Source organism: Rissa tridactyla, chromosome Z, assembly GCF_028500815.1.
Source record: "Rissa tridactyla isolate bRisTri1 chromosome Z, bRisTri1.patW.cur.20221130, whole genome shotgun sequence".
In the NCBI taxonomy this organism is placed as follows: Eukaryota; Metazoa; Chordata; class Aves; order Charadriiformes; family Laridae; genus Rissa; species Rissa tridactyla.
This window is the reverse complement of record NC_071497.1, coordinates 82881014-82904182: the sequence shown is the minus strand read 5'-3', so window position 1 is coordinate 82904182 and position 23169 is coordinate 82881014. Positions and strand designations below refer to the sequence as shown.

The window sequence follows — 23169 nt, the reverse complement described above, 5'->3', positions numbered from 1 at the left end:
ATGATTCATCTCCTGCCATCCTACACAGATGAATCATGTCCTAAACTCTGTTGCATTTGGTGTCTGTAACGGGAGAGACAGACAGCTCAGACGCACAGAGCTGCACCACGTACGCGCAGGGAGAGGGGTGATGGAGCTCAGCTGAGTGACTATCCCAAGGTCATTCGGGACATCTGTAGCTGACTGGGGTATCAAACAAGGACACGTTAATGTTTGAACAAAGTGCCTAACACATGAAGAATTTTCAAAATGCTAACTGTTTTTTTAATAATAAAAGTAGTCAGACCAGGTAGATATTTTAAGACACAAAATTCCTGTTTTCCTGCATATGGTTTTGGTTATAAAACCAGAGGGGAAAACAAATAGAGAAAATATGAAATATAAAAACCATCACTTCTAAACAGAATGTTTTTCAAAGGTTTCCATGAGGTGTTGGCTGCTCGGCAAAGCAGACTGTAAAACAACTTTACAAGCCACATTTATTCTAAGAGCTCCACTTATTGAAGTACAATTCAAACTCTTGTTCTGCCGGCCAAGTTCCATAAATTAAACACTTGTCCAATAACACATACCTCTCCACTTGGATTCTCTGTTTCTTTTTGGCTTTGTGTGTCTGTGTCTCTCTCTCTCACTCTTTTTTTTTTTTTTTTTTAATCCTCTGCAAATGGAAACAAAAAAGGTTTGCCTGTTTTGGGAATGGACTTAAGAAATAGACCAGTAAGAGTAAAAATAAGGAGAGGAAAAATAAAACAGGTCAGCAGCTTAGTCCAGCTGACCAAAATGAGACTTTCATTCCATCATTTTATGTCTTGGTGACATTGATTTAAAGCTAAGGCTAAATCCACGGTGTGAAGCTGCACAATGGCAAATGTCCGACCAAAGAAGTGCTTCGTCTCTGTTACAATGCACTGGGCGTTGGGTGTTCAGGGGAACCAGCAAGGTGACCTGGGAGCTAAGGGAGGTGGGACTTGTGCCCTGCCTCCAGAGAGAACCCAATTTCCCTCACTCCCCTTGGGTGTTATGGCCTTAGAGATGTGACCATCAGCAGGATCAGCCTTTTCTTACAAGAGAAGGGACAGGAGAAGCGTGAGACATTTTCAGAGGGCCACCCTGTCCGACCTGGAGCAGGAATGGGTCCACAGATGTGCCAAGGAAAAGCCCTGACCATAGCGCTCCTGGGCTCACTGTGTCTTCCCGTTCCACCTTCTTTCCTGTTGCTCTCCGTCACCACCCCTACCCTGCCTGCAGCTCTCACTCCTCTTTCAGTTTGGTCTAGAGCCTCAGGTCCAGACTGTGTCCAAATCAGTTCCTTTCTTGCAGATCTTTCTTGCAGATCCTTTCTGCGTGATATCTTTTGAAACCTGATTTTCATCCAAGAAGCTAAAGCCCTCACCTGAGCTCCCATCATATCACTGCTTCTTTAGCACAGCATCTGTCATTCCTGCCCTGTAGTATCGCCATCTTCCCAACTCTCACTTTGTCATGACCCTCTTTCTCCTTCACATTGACCGTGAGCTGCATGTCTTCCCTTTCAGAGCCAGTCATTGATCTGTCTCATTAGGAGGGAAAAATTAATTTCTATGTTCAGCTGACCCATAACGCTACCTCCATTTGCCAGAAATATTTCTAAAGGTCCTCTCCTGTGGTACAAAGCTTGGATGCCCTAACATGAGCTCCGATGAAATAAATTCCTTCCTTTATTCCAGAGAGTAGCAAGGCAGGAATAATACAGCAAGAAACTGGACGGTATCTCTGCTGTCTTGTTAATTCACGGTGGAAACTTGGGGAAGTCAGCTACTGAATGTCTCTCATCAATTCAGGGGTGACCTCTTAAATGAGAATAATCCCTTTTACTCACTCTAGTGATTCAGGGACTCTGTAAGGCTGGAGTGTGACAGACATGGGCAGACAAATGTGAATCAGGTTGGAGCAGCTAGAGAAATTACTGTTCTTTATTGGAAGCTACCCTCTGCCTGGCTGAGATACCGTAACTGATGGGTGTGAAAGAGAGGACAGGGAAGGAAATGTGCTTTTAGGACATTTTAGTGTGGAAGAAGGCAGATTTAATTTAGCTTCTGCTGAAGGTGCTTTCAGGCAGCCTATTCGTGTTGCAGTACGGTTGGAGCAGCTCTTCTGGTCAGTTTCAAAGGCTGGGCTGAGGACATCAGCTCCCTTTGAGAGGTGGTGGTTGAGTGAGATGATTACTTCTCAAACTGCTCACCTGATCTGCAAGAGGTCAAAGAGGGCTTGATCAAGGAAATTTTTTTTGCATCTCAGTGTGGCTGCTTAGGTAATGTCATGTAGTATTCATAGAATCACAGAATCATAGAATGGTTTGGGTTGGAAGGGACCTTTCAAGGCCATCTAGTCCAAGCCCCTTGCCATAAGCAGGGACATCTTCAACTAGATCAGGTCGCTCAGAGCCCCGTCCAACCTGACCTGGAATGTTTCCAGGGATGGGGCATCTACAGTCTTGCTGGGCAACACGTTCCAGTGTTTCGCCACCTTTATTGTAAACAATTTCTTCCTTATATCTAGTCTAAATATCCCCTTTTTCAGTTTAAAACCATTACCCCTTGTCCTATCGCAACATGGCGTACTAAAAAGTTTGTCCCCACCTTTTCTGTTGCCCCTTTTAATTAGTGAAAGGCTGCAATGAGGTCTCCCCGAAGCCTTCTCTTCTCCAGGCTGAACAACCGCTGTTCTTGCTCCCTGGAGCACCAGGGTCCGTCTCTCCACCATTGATCCGTAGAGCCAAGGTTATCTGTGACCTGCGACACTTGTGTACACGCCATTGTAGTTCAAGTCCGAAAAATGAATCTAGGCATATGCTGAGAAACCTCGTCTGTACCATGCAGAGCTAGTTGGTTGCTCAACCTGTAAACTCTTTTACTGGGATTCAATATCTTGAACAAGCCACGGGGGCTGGCAAACCCCCTTCATTTTGGTGTGAAATACACCTCCGGTTTGGCTAGCTTAGCGTGAAGGAATCAAGCCGCTCTCCAACAAAACTTTGCCTGTAAATGTTTTAACGGCAGTAACGATCAGGCGGTGTCTGCTATTCCTGGGCTGGCCCAGCTCAATACTGGACTGTCTTTAACAACGCATGGTAAACCACAGACTGTACAGCGCTAGGTGCTGTTCACAATGAATAAAAATGTCAGAGCTTGGCCAATATTTGGTTAAATCTTGAAACAAAACATACAGCACTTTAATAGGGTAACCATAAAGGCATTTCTCCGTATAGTTCACATCGCTTGCTCTTTAATAGAAAGTTAAAGGGGATTTTCTTTTTTAGATAGCAACAATTTATTGTGTGTTTCCCTGGTAACTACAACACTGCGAACCTTCCTTGAAAACTCCATTGGGATTCCTGCAATGTTAGTGAGCGTAATGAATGGTAAATGTAAAGCAAACCCATTGAATCACTTTATTTTAAATTCTGGCAGAGACATAATTTCCCACAGTTCATAAACATTTACAAAAAAGGAGTTTACATGTAGAAAAACAGTTGTTTTTATCACTCAGATCAAAGAACACGTTTATCTGGATGTACGGATGCATTTTCAGCCAGCTTTTGAGAAACTCAGGTGACAATCTTTAAGAAGCTTCACAGACTAATGCACGAACCTTTGAAGTCTGCAGCTTTGCTCACCTGAAAACACAGACATCGCTTCTGCTCTCTGTTCTGCATGAGCCTGAAGTTTGCACTTCAAAGATTACAGACGACAGGCCAAATTTCCCGCCTTGCTAACAGCACTGGGACTTCCTGACTACAACAAAACAAAAAAGTACGGCATGTTTCAGGATAGGGGGATCAGCAGCCTGATCTAGTGGAAGACGTCCCTGCGTACTGCAGGGGGGTTGGACGAGGTGACCTTCAAAGTTCCTTCCAACCCAACACATTCTGCGATTCCACGATGTGTATCCACACCCACGTGAAGCGGCGAGGAGCGAGAGCTGCAGTTCTCAGCTGCCGAGACTCTGGGCAGAGCCTGGCACCGCTCCACGTCCCGGGCTTCCTTTTCTAGCGGCAGCTCAAGCCCAGAGTTGGCTTGGTGGAGTCTGGTTTTCATCTCAGGTTTTATTCCTCTGCAGTTAATAGAATAGCACTACTACAAGCGAGAGAAGGGTCATATCCATCAGCCTCAGTGGAGCTGCTCTGGATTTGTGCCGTTTGTTACATAAAAGTTGTTTCTGGCACTGTTTGCAAATGGGGGCTCGTTCGCTACAGGAGTGAGCGAGGTTCCTGCCTGCTACCGAATCGGGGCCGGTCCCAGGGCAGGTCTGCGCCGCCTCGCGCTGGTGACTACGTCTATACCCTACACCTACGCTGCAAAGCCTATCTATTTATAGCTTGAGAGCTTCGTGAAGGGCTGGAATGCTACTTCGTGAAGGATTTAGCAGTTTTGAAAGGGCGCGCGGAACAACAACCCCCCTCCTTTACAAAAATTTCTAACAAGAAAAAGTTAAAGCAGCTATTATTTTTCAAGGGTGGATTTTTCAAAAAATTTAGTTTTGCTTTACTCTTGAAAAATTGCAATATGGTATATCTGCAGTATCAACTTACAGGTGAAGCAAAGTGAGGTTTCAAGGTGGAAACTGGAACACTAGAGGTTGAGTAGCACTTAGAGACTTTCAGGAGCAAATCGCCGTCTCCTGAGATTTCTGTGAAGTTCTTTGTTTTGTGGCTACAATTTTCCCCCCTGGTGCTTTGTTACTGTGCTGTGGGAACTATATCACGTAACTGAAACATCAAATACCTCCTCCCATCAGAAGACATCTTTGGCCTGTGTTGGTGGCCAACATGTTTGTTTTCAAGTGGGATGCTCAAATCATACACGGGGTTGTGACAAAGATCTAATCAGGTTGAAAGCATATAAAACCTGGTTAAATAACGTTTCTAATTAGAGGCGGGTATTATTTATCAGAAATTCAAAAAGTTTTTAAATTAAATTTGAGAACTAAGAGGGTCAGATTACATGCATAAATTAGTTCAATCCTAATTCTAATACGAGTAGGGGAACGTGGTCCAGGAGCTTTGACTGCTGTGGCACAGTTATTAAAAGGGGAATTTGTGGAGCAAGGCAAAGGAAATTTTCACTCCCCCAGCAGAAACGCCAGGGAAATTGTTTCCTGGGCAAGTAAGAAGATATTTTGTGAGGGCCTCCTCTGAAAGGCACTGCGAGTTACTGAGATAACATCACATCCCTAATGCTGAAAGGCGAAAGTACAAGTGTGCAATTGCTTATTTTCCTGGCATGCTTATGGGTTGGGCAGAATTCATTTTGGTGGGATTTGTAGGCCACTTGCATGCGGGAGACTGTGTTGCATAGCTCAGCAGACCTGCTATGCCTTCGGTGAGGGCCCGCCACCAAGCTTGGCCCAATGCAGGCTGGAGCTGTGGTGGCTCAGTTCATGTTGGGATTTGCTTCCTTTCTTATAATTTTCACCTCCATTTCTCTGTCTGCTCCATCCCAGACCAATTTCTTGGTTCTTTGTGCCTTCCTGTGTGCCTAGATCTGGAAAGATGTACCTAAGTGTCTGTCACACCTAAGATCCGAGGTAGATGACTTTTCCCAGGTGACCCGCTCTGGACACCATGACTTAAGTGTGCCCTGTGTGCTGAGTGGGCAAAGGAGATATTGTTGGCTCGTGCTGAGGCTGCTTTGGGTTGTGTAAAGTGTTGCCTGAGGTTCGGACTTCCCCATGGATGCAGGTGATGTTATCTCATGGTTCCCAACACGTTCCTGGTCGAGGACTTCAACTAACGCCAGAATCTGCCTTTTGTTTTCTGGAGACTGACTGAGTTATGGTCTTAGAAGTAGGGTCAGGGTTAATATTAGTGCAATTCAACACAGCACATCCCAGTTCATTGGTCTATTTTTTTCATGCAATGGGCATTTTTTACCCGTATGCCTTAGCTACGGTGGGAGCTGGGATGCCTAGTCCATAGCTAACATTGGGAGTGGCGTTAGTGCCCATGGTACAGGGGATAAATGAGACTAAAGTCTGTGCTGTGACATATTTTAGCTGAAACATTGATGTTTGTGAGGAAAGGGAAGGGAGAGAAAAAAGAAAGAGCATTTGCCAGACCTCCTTCTGCAGTTCATTTGCAAGTGTGAGTACTGTAAATAGCCCAGCCAAGGGGTGGAGATGTGTTCAGGTTGAGCTTCCAGAGAAGAAAGACTGGAGAGCCAAGATTAGGTCAATGTCCAACTCGTCCAAAGGAAAGGGAAGGAGGGAGGGGGACTTAGGGACAAGATTAGAGTTAGGGTCTGTGAAACAGGGAAGCAGAGCCAAAGTCATGGCCAGTTTCTGCAATTCGCACTTAGTTATTCAAGTGGAAAAAGGTGGAAATGTGCTATTGGTGTCTCTGTGTGATATATCCCCAATTTCATCCCGTGTACATGAATATCACTGGGTTCGCTCTCACAGCTGGGTGGGTGAGACAGTTTGGGGCACAGGTTTAGGGTGAGCAATGTGGGTTGCCTGAGGTTTAAGGTTAGTGTCAGGTGCGGAAGTGATTTGCAAGAACATACAGGCAGGTCTTGGGAATTTAAAATTTAAATATATTTGTTATTTTTTTTTAATAAATTTTAAAAATATTTGAATTTTAGAATTTATTCCGGCCAGTTATGTTCATGATTTTAAAAATGCTGTATTCCTAATTTTTGGTTAGCAGTGTGTAAGAAGCTAGTGTTCAGGTAGGGTTATGATCATGCAAAAAATTGCTGCCGAATGATGGTTAGGTTTGAATTTTGTTGGCCCTGTGGCGGAAAGCTGTGTGTTGCTCTCAGTTGATTTGGTTGCCTTATTCTGAATTTTCTGAACTTTTGCTCAATACATTTTCCTGGCACAGGCTGGGCTTAGACTAGCGACAGCTTCTGTGAAACTGGTGACTGCAGAGCTACAGTTATTTTCAAATTTGCAAGTTCTGTGGTGGAGAATATTGGTATCACTTTACTTGGATACCTTAAGCTCAGGTTTCTTGTGGTGCTTTATGCCTTTCTTGTTCCCTATATTATTGTTCAAGTTACTTTTACAGGATTTGAAAGACGCATTGCAGACCCAAGCTTAAAGCTGAACTTTGGCACGACTGTGAAGGAAAATACAGAGTTTGCATCAGCTTGTTTTACTCACAGTGAATTTTCACGCAGAAGAATATACCTTATCTATAGCCAAGGTTAGGTTTAGCGCTAGATTCTATTGTAATGCTCAAAATGCAACATTTTGTTTCAATGAAGGCTTCCAGTTATGTGGAGGAAACATCTAACTAGTGTCAGCTTATTTAAACGCCATACTCTTAGGATTGTGTGGCTTTGAGTGCCTTCTCCATGGCCAATGCTTGGGTATTATAGGTTTTATGAGACTAAAGGATGTATAATGAGGCTAATAATATAAATTTGCCAGTTGTACTGAGTCCAGTGCAAAGGTTGGGATTAGTTTGGAAGGTCGTGAAAAGTTGACTTGGAAAGCCAAGGGTTTGGCTGAAGTTTGCCAGCTGCAAAGAGAAGAGCCCAGGGCTGCTTCCACTTGGTTTGAATCCCTTAGCCTGAACACCTCTTCTGGAGCCAAAGTTGGGGTTAGCCTTGGGGTCAACATGCACCCAGGGGTCCCTGTTATAGACTAAAATAACTCTCTACAAGGCTGCTCTGGGATTTCCTGTGTTTCTAGGAAGAGCTGAAATGCTATGGTGACACAGTCAATGAAAGAAACACACTATAAATAATGTTGCCTTTGACATCAGATATGTCATCTCTGGGCCACGGTTTATGTTTTCCATGTCTACAGTATCAGCGAAGTCCCGTGGCTGATCCCCCTGTCCCATCATGGGTAAATACCGCTTTCTAGGCAGGGCGCTCGAGTTCCTCTCCCCATCCCTTCCCATTTTGCCATTAGGGATGATAAAGCAGAAGCTACCTCAGAAGCTACCAGAGAGATTTCAGTCAAGATTTTAGAGCACCTTGGCAAAAAAAAAAAAATAAAAAAAAAAATCATGGAAGAATAATGTATCACTTAGTTATGGGCTATAACAGAGGAAAAGGTTAGATCTTTCTCTGTCTGGATATAGAAGAATAACTTTTGAGAGAACGATGCATTTTACTGCTAAAAAAGCAGTTTCAGGTCACTCCACATCTAGCAATAACAGCTGTATTTAGCAGAGTGCTTTGTCAGAAGAAAATAAAAAAGATCAAATGCAGGAAGGGAAAATCAAAGAGTTACAGTCTGGATGTTTTAAAGCCTAGTTTAGCTAAATTCGGCGATAATTTTTCAAAGGAAAAAAGTACTGCAATAAAACATTTATTGTGTTTTTGTGCTTGTTTTCATTCCTTTGGGAAAAATGAAGCAGTTTAAGACGCATCCAATACTAATTTTTTTCTTAGTTTTTCAGTTCAAGCATTAAAACAAAAAAAATCAGTTATTCACACAGTTCTCATTATAGATTATACTAGAGGAAAAAGTTGTAAGATAGCTTTCTGGTTGGCCTAACACAGTACCATTCAAGAAGGCATCGTTTGTTTAAACGGACATTGGCAAGGTCCTTAGTAAGTGTGTGAATGATTAAAGAAAACCGGATATTTGGAAATTAACTGGAGGGAAAAAAAAAAAAAAAAGATTTGAGTGTGAAAAGCCCTAAAAACCATGTGTGAGAGCTAACTCATCTACATGGCTTATGCTCAGACCCGTTTGGTGGAGAATTGTTGAGGCCCGAGGCGCAAAGATGTTTGGGCAGCAGAAGCCAACTTGGAGGCTGTGAAGTGATTTGTTTCTATTTCCTTGTATCAATTTGAACAGTCAAATCAGCTTTACAGCTCTGAAATAAACACAGTTGGGAGTTTATGTGAGTTCAGGATGGCGTAATCTGTATGTTTTGGACAGGGTAGGGGAAGGACAAGAAACGTTTGCAGCCAATTTGCCAACATGTTCCTCATTTAACATATCAACAAGTTGGTTGAGGTAATGGGAGAGATAAGTATTTTAAGTTGTAAATGCTTAAGAAGCTGGGAATCTGGAAAAAGGAATTAGTTTTGAAGTTCAGCAGTCATTTATAGCCAGATACGTGGGACGACGTGAGAGGACCTTGGGTATCGCTGTTCCTGCCTTGTAAGTACCTTGCCTCATGCTGGAGCTTACTGTCCTCAGACATGCACCCGGGTCATGACTTGGGGCGAGAGACCTTTGCTTTGTTGGAGAATGGACATGCACGAGGCAGAGAGCAAGTGAGAGTCCGGCTCAGCCAGAAATGTTCATCCTGCGGATTGCATTCAGCCTGCCAAAATATTCATCCAAGCTGGCAGCTGCCTCTCCCCAACTCTTGTCCCGGGGCACAAGCAACGAGCTGCAGCTGGACAAGCTGCTCCAGCTCTGCGGGCAGCTGGCTCTTGCATGCTGTTGTCCTGGGATGAGACCTACTCAGAAAAATACTTCTTTCCAGCCAAAGATGGAAGAACGCCTTGTTTGTTAACTGAGCTGAAAATGAGGGAGGAGGAAGGAAGAACGATGTTATCACACCTGCATTAAATTCATGCTTTCTTGCAGAAATGTGAGTGCCTGAGGACTCTGGTACCCACAGGGTTGGTTGAAGCTCAGGAGAAGGCCAACCATATCCTGGGCTACATCAAAGGAAGCGTGACCAGCAGGTCAAGGGAGGTGGTTCTGCCCCTCTGCACTGCTCTGGGGAGACCCCACCTGGAGTACTGCATCCAGCTTCAGAATCCTGAGCACAAGAAGGACATGGACCTGTTGGAGTGGGGCCAGAGGAGGCCACACAGATGCTCTGAGGGCTGGAGCACCTGTGCTGTGAGGACAGGCTGAGAGAGTTGGGGTTGTGCAGCCTGGAGAAGAGAAGGGGGGCCTACAAGAAAGCTGTAGAGGAAGTTTTTACAAGGGCATGTTGCGATAGGACGAGGGGTAATGACTTCAAACTGGAAGAGGGGAGATTTAGATGACATGTTAGGAAGAAATTCTTTACTGTGATGGTGGTGAGACACTAGCCCAGGTTGCCCAGAGAAGCTGTGGCTGCCCCATCCCTGGAGGGGTTCAAGGCCAGGTTGGACGGGGCTTGGAGCAACCTGGTGTGGTGGGAGGTGTCCCTGCCCAGGGCAGGGGGGTGGGACTGGATGGTCTTTAATGTCCCTTCCAACCCAAACCATTCTGTGATTCTATGATCTGTCCAAAGCTCCCAAGTTTGCTTATGACTCTAAAGCGTTGGGTCACTGTTCAAGCCCCGGTGAAGTCAGAGGACACATGGATTGCTCTGCCATCCCCTGCGGCTCAGCCACTGGAACAGGCCACCTACTGAGCTGAAGCTTTGGCTTTTTACCAGTTTTAAAAACTAATTGATATGAATCATGATAATGATTGGTTTGTTGATCTTGCCTTTGGCAATCAACAAAGCTGCTTACAGAATTGCAATCTTTATATGACTGCAGATAAGTCAGCCATGTCACTGAACTCAAAGGCAGCAAAACCTTCAGGGATTTATTAGTACATAGCAACTTTCCCTGCTTCTGAAAGCATCTGCATAGTATTTTCTGCAGTATATATTTCTTTTATCTCTGGACTTTCTGATCATCACTTGACTTCCATTGTCTAAGGCCTCAGTGGGCTCTAGAAATAGCCTTGGAAAGGTGTGTAAAGTGCCTTGTTTTCTGTTTTACAGGTGGGGAACCTGAGAGTAGGACCATTTAAGGCTGACATGTTTGCCTGTGATTATGGAGATATCCATAATCACACATCTTAACAGCCAGTGTGGTTTTCTAATCTGCGTGTGTGCAGTCTGAGGTCTGTTGAAGGCGGCAGGAGGCAGGAAGGCTTCACAACAGGAAAAATCAAGCCATATGTCTCTGGGTAGATGTATGAACCAAAGGCCCCAGTTTCAACCTACCCACTTCAATATCTCAGTGATTCAGTTCTTCCTTCTGCAGTGAAGGAGCAATCACACTACTGGGAGCTCGGCACGGGACCTCAGGGAGAGAGGTGAGAGATTAAAGAGCATTTCAAACTTTTGCTTCTGTCCTTGCTGCACATCCAGGAGGTGCCTCCTGCCTGCCATCACACGGACGGCATGGTGCCCGTTGGGCGTCCCAAGAGGGGCTTAGCTCTGATGCATCATCACATCGAGCTGTGGGGTCGGGCTCACAGCACGAGCTGCCGTGGCTAAGCCCTCTGCCATGGGTGGTCCTACCTGGGGTGGGCTGATGAGGGTCAGTCCTCTCTTCCCACTCAGACTGGGGTCCAGAGGTCCTTCTCTCTGTCATTATTGGGTGTTGGACAACCAGCATACTTTGGCCCTAAGCTCTGTCCCTCCTGCCATATTTATAGCTTATTTCTGGATCATGGCTAAAATACCTGATGAAATTTAGAGAGGCCAGCACAGGTAAGGGTCCCGCAAAAGCCCTGTTTTGGAAGCGTAAGCGGGCCTTAAGTATCCAAGCAGTCTCACATAAAAGACAGGGTTTCTGGGATTTCAGTGTTGCTACTGGGAAAATGGGTTTCAGATCTTTATTATGCAATGAAAATACTTGAATCACCACTTGAACTAAATGAAAGCTTACAGTGTGTGCATATTATTGCTTTTCTTGCTACCTATTACTTGATTGGGGTTGGGTAAGGTTAGCAAAAGAATTAAATGAATTTTCTTTGAAAGTTATGTGTTATGAAGTAAGAGGTATAAAAGTTACATTACACATGGCAAATGTCTTGAGGGTTTAGTTTATAGACTTGTTTATATTTTTATTTTAATGATTATTACTTTCTCCATGTCATTTCCACTTTTGCATCTCCATACTCATTACGTTTTTATTATCTCTTTTATAAAATCAATGGCTGCAAACCAGATAATTTTGTTCTTCAAATAAATAGATCCAAATACCTCTATCCATAAATTAAATGTTGTGGCTGTGCAAAGGCCTTTTCTGAAGTCGCTAAGCTTAAACTGAAGCCAATTAATAGCTGACCTTTCGTTTTTATGGACCATGGCATGCAACACATCCATCTGACTTGGCAGATTTGAAATTATCCGAGCGATAGCTGAACTGCCTTGAAAAATACATTAGTAAAATTAGTGCTCATGAAAGACAACAGACCAACAGCCTTAGAAATCAAATCCTCACGAGCTAGATGCAAACCCCACTGAAGTAAACTTTCAGTCTTTCTCTTGACTTCAGTGCGTTCTTGGGCAGGGCCTTTGCCACCACAGCAGGTACAGCCTTTTCAGGGGCTACGCAATGTTCAGCCAATGGTTATCACAGTCAACCTCAACTGATGCACGTTCCCAAACATGCTGTGAGACCCGTGGGTGGAAAGTGCGGTTGTGGAGGAAGAGAAATCTGCTTACGAAAACCAGCAAGTTGAAGTGATGAGAGGATGAGATAAGAGGACAAAACAGAGTCACTGGGAAGCCTGAGGGCCACAGCTAGCATGTGTCCAAACACAGTCACCCGTGCCAATGTCAGGGAAATTTTGTGCCTAGTCAAACAGCTGTGGATACTTGTTATTGCTCCTATCACAACGAGATTTGCTGTCTGGAGAGAGAGATGGAGCGAGACAGACATGTTTATGGACAACTCTGTGATTTGGTAGCTGTTGTACTGTAGTTAAAGGATGGATTTATATATTTTTAATTGCTGGAGAAAGTCCTGTTGATGCCTGGCTGAAGTGGGCTTGAGCTAGCCAGAGTAGGAAAAGCCCAAAACTTCTATCTGAGCTGTAATGTTGCACCTAGGAAGATGATTGGTCTAAAAATAAGGATCTGTGGCGATGCAGAGTCCACTCTATCCTGGATATCTACTACATCCAAAGTGGGTAGGGCTGGGACAAGAGAGGAACAGGGTACAGCCACAATGAACATGTGAGTAACTCAGTATGAGGGACAGCTGAGTCTCCAGCTTACCCACACTTAGATGCTCCTCTTTGCTCATGAAGGTTTCTGGTTACTTCCCCAACTAAGAATTGGATTGAAATGTCTACTGCTTTGAACCGTTGGCAAAAATAAGATGGTCGAATGCCTTCTTCCCACAAGAGATAAGTTTGGGCCACATGGCTTTGCTTTATGGTTTCACGAATGCCAGCGTGGACTGAGATCACGGGTATGTTCATTCTGTTATTTTGATTGATTTGTGGAGTCTGCTCAATGCTTCGGCTGTGAGATGTCTCACCAGGATCAGTTGACTTTTCTGGGGTGCTTAAGAGACATTCAAGTCTGAGTTCCCTTTCAATGGATGGAAAGGGTGGGGGGTCCTGCCCCTCTCCGCTCTGTCCTGATCTTGGTTCTAGAGCAGGTTCCATTTTGACCATAGAGGAACACCGATCTTTTGTGCTTTGTAAGCAGGGTAGATATTATATGTAAAAAAGTAACTTCTGAACAGCAAGTGTAGTCAATATAATCTTAGAATGTGTCCAACATATGCTGTCTTATCTGAAGGTCTCTCTTTAGGCATAGGAGAAATGTCTTACGGATAGTATGGCAAGAAATATCTGGGCCAGAAGTAGCCTGCCTGCAATAGTACAGAGCTCTGGACAGGATAAATTACCCTTCTGAGAGATGGAAAAGGATATGATAGCTTTTTCTTATGGGGAATCTTTCAAAGAACTAAGCAAAGAGTGTGTCTATTTGCAGAAATAGGAATTTAATTTGTATATCTGCAATAAAAGTGTGATTACTGTTTATAAAATTAACCAGTACTTTTCAACTGTACGTGGCCTCTGTTCTCCATAAACCCCTTTTTTAGTGTGTATAGATTCTGGTTTTAATAACCTTTATTTTCTTCATGTCATTTTGGTGTTCTGAAACATATATCTATGTATTTTTCCTTTGAGCCTAACACTAAAAACCCCACTATGTATACACAACTAGTCCTGGGTCATCAAGTCCACCTCCTGGTTGCCACCAGGCAACCCATCTCATAACCCCATACACAGACCTGCCTTTGTGCATCTGAGAAGCAGCCAGGTCTCTCCCTGGGTGTTTCCATGGGAAGGCTGTTCTAGAACTTTGCTGAATGTGATGTTAATCTGTTCTTTCCTATTTTCTCTTGTTCTGTCTGACGGCCTTCTCCAGGCTCACTGGAAAAATGGGGTGGTGGCGGTGGTGAGCCTAATTGCCTTGTTAGAAGTAACTGAACTGGATGAAATTAGCCCAGTGGTCTGAACAGTGAAAATGCAGCATTTGGTAACGATCAGGCTTCTGGTGTGTTGAGCTCTTGCCTATTCAGCTGACCAGTATTGCCTTGTATTGTGCTCATGTTTTCCCATCTGTTTGTCTGTATCAATCTTTTCTTTTGTTTCATGTTTCAGTCCAAAACTATTTTGGAGCAGGGCCATCTTTTTGGGTTGAGTATGCTCAACATCCAGCCCAGTGGGATTTATGATTAAGGCTTCCATAAGGAACACAATATGAATAATAAGAATAATAAGAATACCACTAGGCAGTATAGTCGAACTTGCCATAGAATATCTAATACAAATCCTATACCTAAAAATAGAATGCCACAAGCAAGAGAGATGTTCAAAATATATTAAAGTGATTTTTTTGTTTGTTTATTTGTCACTGGGATTTGCAAGTCACAGGGAACTATATTTCAACAAACTAGCATTTCCACTTATAAATTTTCTAAACAGGATTTTTAGGAAATAACTGTTGAACTATGCCCACCCCTTGCTGCTCCATAGTGACACCCCCCCCGCCATGCGTATTAAGCAGGATGCCAGTAACGATGTGGTCGTTTTGAATTGTCTTGCTGGAATTTTGCCTGAGGAAGCAGGGAAGGCTTTAGGATCTAGGTCCTTCTGTGGTGGACAAAACATTTTGTTACATTTAAGCAATGAGCACAATGTTCATTTTTAACAGTCCTATTGTTGGAGAGGGAGAAGAGAGATTGTGATCCAAAAGCCCCTTAAATGGGATTTGAAGTAATGAGTAGCTGTGGTTATCGGAAGTGAGAATTTATGGAGCCATTGACTATTGCTGCCAATCCTAATGGTAAGTGTTTTGCCAGGTAATGTTATTTGCTTGGTGGTAGCATTTTGTGTGGAGCTGGATGTGCTGGAAGACACTGTATGAAAGCAGAATTAAATAGAATTCCTTTTCCAAAGAGTTTACAGTTAAAGTATACTAAGAGCAATTACTGTATGTGGCTATGTAAAGCTAGACAGGGGACCAAAAAAGAAGGACGGTCTGTTGAATAGGTCCATGTGAAATAAATTAAGGGTTCAACTGGGAAAAGTGGTTTGGTAATTTTATTTTGAAATTACTAACTATGGGTATCATAAAATCTTGAGCTCTCTTCTGAATGTAGGAGTGATTTATTTTTGAAATTTCTGAAATTAAAAAAAAAAAAGAAGAAGCAGCAGCACAGGGAATACTGTAAACACCTGTTATGTTTTCGTGATCTTCTACTTACTTGGAAATACTAGTCAAGTAAAGAGTAGGATCTTCTGAAGAAGCAATATTCTAGATTAGTGGGTAACTAAGGAGAAATGTGATCATCTGATGGGCCTGACCAGAGGGTAACCTGACAGAAAGGAAGAGGCTACAGATGGGAAATATCTCACCAGCCATTTCAGAAATAGGAAGAAGAAACAAGAGATCATCTTCTCAGAGGTAAGTAGGATCTTGCTTTGCAAAAAGACTTTGGTCCAAGTTCAAACCACGCAGAAACAGTGAGGGAGCTGGGACACAGAAGTGTGTAATGCCATTCTTTTATCTGAGCTTTCTGTTTGTTTTGTTCTATAAGTAAAGAGCAGCAGGTTAGAGACCTTTGCAAGGTCTATGGATTGCATTCCTCACCTTGATGACATCTCTGGAAGCAATCTGTAAATCTGTGCTCATGAGACTCTGGTCTGAGACAGCTCACATGGTTGGGGAATTTGGGAACGCTTGCGCTGCGTGGCAGGATGTGAGCTCTTGGTCAGAGGTGGTAACTAGCGCTCCAAGGAGCCTGACGTTACCTCCAATTCACGTTTCCTACTGTCTGAGGAGGCTTTGGAAGGTCAAGGACCCAAATGCATGCACGTTGGTCAATGTCACCAAAGGTAGCCCTGCAGAGGGCATGTCCACCGGTGTGTCCATGTCAAAAGGGTCTGCACCCGGTGTTGATGGCTGTAACCAGCAAGGGTGGGAGTGGAGAGGTTAGGACGAAGGCAAGGGTATCCCAGATTTTCTTTTCTCTCACCTTGCTCACTGGACGCCCAGTAAAATATTCCCAGAACCCTTTTTGTTTGTTCCCTTTGAACTCCCTTCCTTGACAAAATGCAGAAAGCGGTAAATACATGCGTCCTGTAGCTGCCACTTTATATATTGAATTAGTAAAGCTTAATAAGTCCCCCATTATTTTGTTGCACTATGGAGAATACAGGTGCTTTTCTGCATAAAATTTTCACACAACACAGCAGGAGTTGCACTTTAAGCCTAAATGGCATGCACTTAGTTATCTAATTTTTGCACGTTAATCCTCTCAAGATGTCTGTTAACATAAACCTCATTAATTAATATTCCTTTAGGATCTGTGAATGTGTGATTCAGTGTTTTAAGGGAAATTGAAAGACCACAGTGTATTGTATTATGAATCACAATATCAATAACATTTAAAGACATGTAAAATAACTTAGCTGACTCCTTGACGCTCATGGCACGATACAGAAATATACCCCTCTGTAACCTCTAATCAACCAAAAAAGGAGGTCTTATCTCTGCTATCTCCATTTTCTGTTTATATTCTTAGATGATCACAGCTGTAGTAACACTTTGGCAATTGTCTTCACTTTAATGTGTTTTCTTAAGGAAAAAATGGGATTCTTACCCAAAATAAATGTCTAAAAGACATGGAGGTCTGACTGAGAGACACTAGACTTTCTTTTTAGTCAATGGAGATACACAGGCAGCTCCAGAAGGTAATTAATCTGATCACAACCTAAGAGAATTCACATCTAACCCTTACTCAAACAACAATGTTGCAACAAGCTCAAGTTTAAGACTTTATTTCCAAAAAAAAGTGAGTACTTAGCAGACTTGTGGCATTCCTTTGCCCTTCTTATTTTGAATGGGAAATAGCAGACAGCCTATTGTCTCTGTTTTGGCATATCTGAGGCCAGTGAATGTGTCAAACATGCACTGTGGTCCTGAAATTTAAGCCTTTATTTTCAGTCCAAAGGGATCTGGGAATTTTTAGTAAGCGCCAAAACTTCTGGATGTTTCTTTTGCAAAGCGACTTCCAGTTTTGAATTGCTTTAGTGCTTGCAATAATACCTTTCATCAAAAGATGTGAGTGAGCCCACTTAATAAGCATCAGACCTTCACTGGTAGAAAACTTACACAGCAGAAATAGGAAAGATTGTACCAAAAGCATGAAGAGGTATTTAAGTATCACCACCACGCATTTCTACACAAAATCTTGAATGTTATCTGTGGATGTGGTGGAGCAGGCCTTGGTGGAGAACGTGGAGGGTAAAGGAAACACATTATTGTAATTTTTGCTCAAAAAGAGTGGAGTTAAGACTCCCATGGACAGGCTTAATCACAGATACACAACTTAAATCCTCCTGTTAGCAATATGATCTTAAACCTCATGGGTTATTTATTGCTGGCAATGTTTTGAACAGAAGGGCTGTTCAGGTGTTGGGGCAAGCTACCAGGGAGAGCAATGGATTCCTCTTCTCTTGAAGCCTTCATCTCAAACCTGGAAGTCGACATTACTACGCGCCATACAGCAGCTACAGGATGAAATTTACAGTCTCTGTTACATGGGCTTAATGCGGAGATGTCCCTTCTGGCCCGAACATTTATGAATTTCAGTGTTTGTAAAGTGCCTACAGATCCTTGAATAAAAGACGCAACTGGAAGTACAACGTATTTTATGGGAGAGCTCCATCTGCCTTACGCGGAGGTAAAGAAAACCTCACGCAGCTGTACAGCGAGCTTAGGTATATATACATTTTATTAAACTTTCAGCCAAGTGGGTACCTAGACATAAATAAGCAAGGGCAGACCGTTTTTACTAAAATACGTATTTCTCTCACCCTGACAGGCGTGCAAGGGGCTGCAATTGCCTGTGTCTCACGGACAATTTTAACAGCAAGACCGTCCTCCTCAGGGGACCGCTCTCGCTTTTTCATTTAAAAAAAAGGAGAAAAGAAACCCAAGCCTAAACATATGATGGTTTTATTATGTGAAACTCAATGGGAAATGAAGTAAGAATATCGGACTGCTTTCAGTTGGGTAGTTTCCTACCAAGGGATTTTGTTTTAAGTTGGAAGAGGGGCAGCTGTGTCGGAGGCTAGCTTCCCTTTGCCTAAAACATCAGGAATTCTTCAGCGCTTTAGTTGTACAGAGGTCTTTGGGTGAGCTGTGCAACGGTAGAGCAGGCTGGATGGGAGCTTTTTCCTGAACTTTGGTCGTTTGGAGAGGAAGATTCAGCTGCAGAAGCAGAGGGAAAAGATCCCTCCGAATGATCGCAGCAGCTCCGGGTGGTATCTAGAGTGTGTGTGTGTGCGTGTGTGTGTGTGTGTGTGCACGCGTGTGTTTGTGCACACTCGCTGCACAAGCAAAGCCAGCCAAATTCCATCTTCGTGGACAGTTCAATGGAAAGTTAGCTCGAAAATGCAGTATATCATATTTCATGAATTTAATAGGGTTTTCATGATTTTACAAAGTGCTTCAACCAGACACTCGCGGCTGGAGGCTGCACAGCAGGAGACCTAAAACACTGCATCTGTGTTTTTCAACTCTTGCCAGAATCCATTGAATTTGATCCGGAATGACTATGCATCTTTGGAATGTACATTCACTTTTCTCTTGCCTTATCCAAATAAAAAAGGGAGGGGGAAAAAAAGAGTCCTATGAGAATTCCATATGGAAACACTAAACTAGCATTATAAAGGATTTCCTATAAACAAAATTACGGTCACAAATTTTGGACTCGGACCACATTTGAAACAAAGGGCCCTTTGTCTCCCTCTTTTTAATATATTATTTTGTCTATGTTAACACACACATTTTTATTTTTTTATAGATATATATAAACAGATGTGCACGTATACACTCATGCGAAAATGAATGTATATATTAGTTTGAGGTCCATTTGCAATCTCTCTTTTTTTTTTTTTTTTTTTTTTTAGATTGCAGAACCCCTAACAAGAGCAAACTTTAATCGTTCTGTGCACTAAATCCCTTGAAAATAAATATCCAGGGCAACTTCAAAAGCCCTTAATTAGAAGCACATGTGTGGTGTTACAAATTTCTGGCTGAGGCGGCTGAGTTGTAATTTAATGTTATGATCTGCCATAAATATTATCCATAATGAGCAGACTTCGTGTTACACTTCTGTACGTCAGATAACTGCAATATTTTTTTGTCTGCTTTTGTTCAATCACTGAACCTTAAGTGAAGTTTAAAATTAGAAGGAAAGAAAGAAAGAAAGAAAGGAAGAAAGAAAGAACCATTTTTCCCACGAGGGAGCTGAACGCTTTTGTCCTCCTAGCTGTAAAGAGGGCTATTGATTTTATTCTGTTTTCTTTGTTATAGTTTAAAAATGTGGTAAACAGATAATAACTTGGAGATGATGGGGGAAGGGGAATGGTAAGGACCGGAGGTTAGCGAGATGGCTGGCTGTTTTGAACATCTTTCTGATAGCAGCTTCCTGGAATATGTGCTGTGTTCCCCCCCACCCTGCCAAAAAAAACCCCAAACCCTCACAGCTCGTTCCTACATGAAAATGCATTGTACCTGACCCATGGGGCAGTTGTCTATTACAGTGCAGAAAGTCGAGGGTAGAGGATTAGGTTTTTGCATGTTAATTTCAGGCACGGCTTGGCATCGACCGTGCGTGAACAGATACACACACGTGTGTCTGTGTGTGTTTGTGGAGGTGGCGGGGGGGGGGTAATGAACCAGCCGGCAAATTTACGGTGCAAATATACAGCTGTAAGGATTATGCACTGGTTTCCTAAATGTGTGTGAAAACGATACAGAAATAGTGTGGGGCCATGGAACGAGTCCACAGACTCATGACTCATGTATAAAGAGGCCGCGCGGTTTTGGACGCCAACCAACGGTGCAGGCTGCGTGGTTTTCCCCTTGCAGAGCGCCCTGGGACCCCCCCCGGCCCCGTCCTCCCCGTGACTATTTAAAATGACAAGCCTTATCTGGTGTTTTTGACTTCAGGTATCTGAGCGCTGCCTTGGCCAGGCTTTGCAGGCAGACGCAGACACATCTTTTAGCCCGCGTGTGACGTGCGGGAGGGCTGCTCCCTCCCGGCTCATCTCTCCGGGGCAGGAGACGTTGCCTGTCCTCAGCCCACGCTCCCTCCGGCAGTCTGAGCATCTCCTGCCTCTTCTCCCACTCAAACAAGCCTCTCGGTTGGAACCGCTTTTGTGCTAGGTCCAGAGAAACAAGCGCAAGAATGAGCAAAAATCTCCGTCAAAGAGCCCAGGGTGTGGACGTGTCTCCTTTATGGACTGCAGCGGCTCGGCATAAAATGTGTCTCCCGCGGCTACACGCTGACGGAGCCGTTCAAAGCAGGGAAGCAGTGAGCAGAGACGTAGCGGTTTCAAGCTGCAGGCACTACGGGGCCAGATATAAAGCAAATAGATGGCTGGAAACAGCATGCTCTGTGGGCACGATAGCAAGTGGTTGGATGGCAACTGGTCCCTGCCTGTTCAGCTTTTGCCAGACTCTCTGGCTGCTGCCACTGCTGCTCGGGAGAGACTGGGGTGTCTGGGGTGGTATCTCCTCCCAGGAGATGTCAAGCCCTCATAGGAAGAGCAGTCAATTCTTGCGGCAGCAGGAGGAGCTACAAATCCAGTTCTCCAGGGTTTCCCCCCCCCTCCTCCGCCCCCGCCTCTGCAAGACTTTCTGTCTCGGCTCTGCCCCTCATTCCTGAGATGCCTACATGCAATTTGTGCCTATGCTGTTGCAAAGCCTTGAGCTGGATCACGTCCTATCAGATCACATAACTCATATCAGATACGGCAAACTGCAGGCCAGGTTGGTTCCCCGTGCTAACTCCCCTCAGCCCAGCTGAGTTACACGGGGATGAATTTGGCCGCCTCCTTTCCCTCTTTAGGTACTGCAGAGCAGAAGCAAGGCTGTAAACCTTCCAGGTGACAGATTATCTCCAGAACGGTTTTCCAAGTTACTTTATAAACTTCAGCTACATAAGAGAGAAGATAAAAACAGTAATGCTGCCCATCAGTTCCCATGATGGATAAGCTGCTCAATCTGACTGTGTTGGATGTCTCCAACCAAAAACTTTCGTTAAAGTCAGGAAATAAAATACCTCTACTCTCTCCCTCTGCTTTCATCTCTAGTTTCTTGTACCAGAAGTGCTAAGATATGGAGAGGCTGTTGTCAAGATATTTCTACCAGAGGTGATGGAAATGCCTATTTCTGCGTGACTGACAGCGTCTGTTTGTAGGCTGGGAGGGTTCAGATAATGCCTGGAGACCTGCAGAGCTGGGAGTGCATCTCTGAATGCAAACAGCACTCAGAGTCATCTCCAGTAACGCTTATAGAGGCACATTCAGTAGTTTGGGACACTTACCAAACCAACCTTAACCAAAATATATCACTGGAGAAAAGTTTCCAAGTCCTTGTTCATAATGTTATTTAACACTTCACAAGTTCCTTCCAACCAAAGACCAAGAAGTTATTTAAAAGTATGAATCATTTCAGTGTTTCAGAGCAACTCTCTGAAGTCCTCCACTACCACTGCACCTCTGGCTGACCGCTAGGTGATACTTGCCCGGTGTGGACTGGTGCGATGTAGCATTGCTGGACATTGAACCTCTCTCCACTGTGTCCTTATTCGCTATCAATTATTTGGGTGCATGCAGCTCCAGGTAAAATGGATATTATCTGACACAGCCCCTTAAATGGGAGTTTAGAAAAGCATGAAGGATGGTAGGGCAGACATAGACCTAGAAAGATGTTTTCCAACTGAGGTCAAGCACTAGTACTGGTTTGAGCCAAAGGAGAGCTCAGGTTTCGTATGGCCCAGTGCTCCCTGCCCTGCACGAGCCTGCTCTTCTGCCCATCTCATGTCCTGGACCAGCTCTTCCAGAATCAGAAACCTTGACCTCCAAGAAAGGCCAGGCATGGAGGTTCCAGCCTACCAGCTGTGTTGTGGTGAACATAGTCTTCCCAGAGAAAGAGCACTGAAGTGTGGTTGCACATGGCATGGGGCTCAGGTGAAGAGGACCTTGCGGCAGGTTGTTCGATGCCTGCCAGATGCTCCCCCACTGTTTAGCCTTTCTCTTCCCCATGTATCTCCTCCACTTAGAGCTTTGCAAAGGTGACAAAAAAGAGCTTGACAATTTGACATTTTACAGATTTGTGATTAGTGTCCACTGGCCCACAAAGGCCTTTCACAATGAAGAGAGGGAAAAATATAACCCCAACCATCACGTAGAGAAACAAATTGAGTTTATTGCTCATCTTCCAGACTGCCCAACTATGCTAACTTGCTCGTTACCATCCTTCTTTCACAGCTCACTGTATCAGGTTTTCCTTGAACTCTTCATTCACTTAGGTCAATGAGGAGTCTTGTGCACTCACCACGCAAATAACGAGGTACGTGCTCTTTCATTTGCATTTCTTCACTTCTCTGTAGTTTATCCTGATTGCCTCCACTGACTTAGTAGGCTTTGTGTCAGACTTGAAACGAGGCCATCTGGGGTAAGGTAATGATGGTCATTCTTCCTTTGGGTTGGCTTGAATTCAACTTTGCTTAGCTAAAGCACAGGTTTCTGCCGCGGTCCAAAGAAGAATTTCCATTTAAACGTGGTAGAGTGCAGCTTTGTCTGATTGCTTGTCCTGAACCCACAGAGATTAGTCGCATCCCTCAACCTGCTAAACTACAGCCTTGTCAGGGCCGTGGGTCACCCGTGTGCGTGCTGTCCCAATCACTCATTTTTTAGGACATCAACAGGTGAAGCTGAAGGAACAACACAGAGCACACAAGTGAATGTATATATGGGTTTGTTTCCTTTTTTTTGGTATATCAGGAAGGCGTTGTGTGTGTGAAATGACAGAAGTGCAGCTGTACAGTGAAGGGAGGGCATGAAGGACACAAGACTGTTGCGGAGAAAGGTGGAGGAGCATTAGAAATGGAATGGAAGGTGTAGAAATTTTAATCTAGGACAAAATATTATCTGTTTTTGGTCTATATG

At 43.9% G+C, this 23169-nt stretch overlaps 1 protein-coding gene across 4 annotated transcripts in view; it reads right to left on the bottom strand.

Annotated features, from left to right (window-relative positions):
* LOC128902463 (urea transporter 2-like) overlaps positions 1-23169 on the bottom strand; it is a 304997-nt gene that overhangs the window by 19529 nt on the left and 262299 nt on the right. The window lies entirely within an intron of this gene.